Source organism: Nematolebias whitei, chromosome 1 (genome assembly GCF_014905685.2).
Source record: "Nematolebias whitei isolate Nwh7 chromosome 1, NemWhi1, whole genome shotgun sequence".
NCBI classification, from domain to species: domain Eukaryota; kingdom Metazoa; phylum Chordata; class Actinopteri; order Cyprinodontiformes; family Rivulidae; genus Nematolebias; species Nematolebias whitei.
In genome coordinates this window covers 58867823-58869198 of record NC_056498.1, presented here as the reverse complement: position 1 = coordinate 58869198, position 1376 = coordinate 58867823, and the positions used below count along the sequence as shown (strand labels likewise).

Sequence of the window (1376 nt, the reverse complement as noted above, 5' to 3'; positions counted from 1 at the left end):
CTTGATCAGGCTGGTGGTGTTGTTGCTCCAGCTGAGGTTGTCATTCAGGTGCACACCCAAGTACTTGTAGCTGGAGACCACTTCCACCGCAGATCCTCCTAAGGGGTTTGATCCTCTGAAATCCACAATCATCTCCTTCATTTGTTGTTTGCATTGTTTTCATACAATAAGATCTACAAGAGAACCTCACAAATGAATAAACTGTTTTTCAATTTTCAAACTGCACAAAAAGGAATATTCTGCACACACTACTTTTCAAATACATGTGTACAAACCACCTGCTGTGGATGAATCTGTCAACACGAGCGCATGGATCAGCTTGCCTGTCAATGTGACTGTTACTGCTGCAGATTCACAAAAGTAATGCTGCTTTCAAAGTTGGTGGAAAACTAGGACATCTGAGCATTATGAGATTTACTGAGTTATTGAGAACAGACACATTTCTGGCACAATCAATAGACGTGTTTGCTTGTTCTTCCTAGTGGCTGGTTTAGTGTTTTTTATTTTTTATTTTTCCCAAAAATTGTAAATCTGTCCAAGGTATGGAATCCCATTTTGGCTTCAATGTCATGGTAAAGGTTGTCATATTTATTAAAATGCTCTTTTCACAAACTGAATTATTTGAAATGCTCACAGGAGTTCAAAAGCATCTGTTTTTGGTTAAGCACTCAGGTATGGTACAATTTTCCCAACCTATCAAAGTCAACTTTATTGTCAAAACTGCAATATGTACAGGACATACACAGGATTGAAATTATATTGCTCTCAGACCCCTGGTGCATCAATAAGCATTAAACATTAAAACATTTAATAAACATAAGCATAAAAGGAAATAATAAAAGTATGATACTGTCCTAAATTGTAGTATAGCAGTATAAAAATATAAAAAAGTATATCAGGCAGCACGGTGGCACAACTGGTAGAGCTGCTGCCTCTCAGAGAGCAGGTCCCTGGTTCAAACCCCGGTCCAGGGGCCTTTCTGGGTGGAGTTTGCATGTTCTCTCCGTGCATGGGTGGGTTTTCTCTGGGTACTCCGGTTTCCTCCCACAGAAAAAAAAAAAACCATGCATGTTAGGCTGATTGGTAACTCGAAATTGTCCCTAGGTGTGAGTGAGAGAGTAAATGTTTGTTTGTCTCGTTTATCCCTATGTGGCCCTGTGATGGACTTGCGACCCATCCAGGGTGTACCCCGCCCCTCGCACAGTGATTGCTGGACATGGGCACCGGCGACCCCCGTGACCCAAAATAGAAGAAGTGGGTAAAGATAATGGATGGATGGATGGAAAAAAGTATATCTATAAAATAAAATGAAGGCCCTGACAATGACATTTGTAGTAAAGTGACAAAGCAGCATATGAAGTGAATGTACACAGTAT

At 40.5% G+C, this 1376-nt stretch overlaps 1 protein-coding gene across 1 annotated transcript in view; it reads right to left on the bottom strand.

The window, feature by feature from the left end:
* Positions 1–1376, bottom strand: part of lrpprc (leucine-rich pentatricopeptide repeat containing) — a 105969-nt gene that overhangs the window by 58235 nt on the left and 46358 nt on the right. The gene's annotated exons all lie outside the window — the stretch shown is intronic.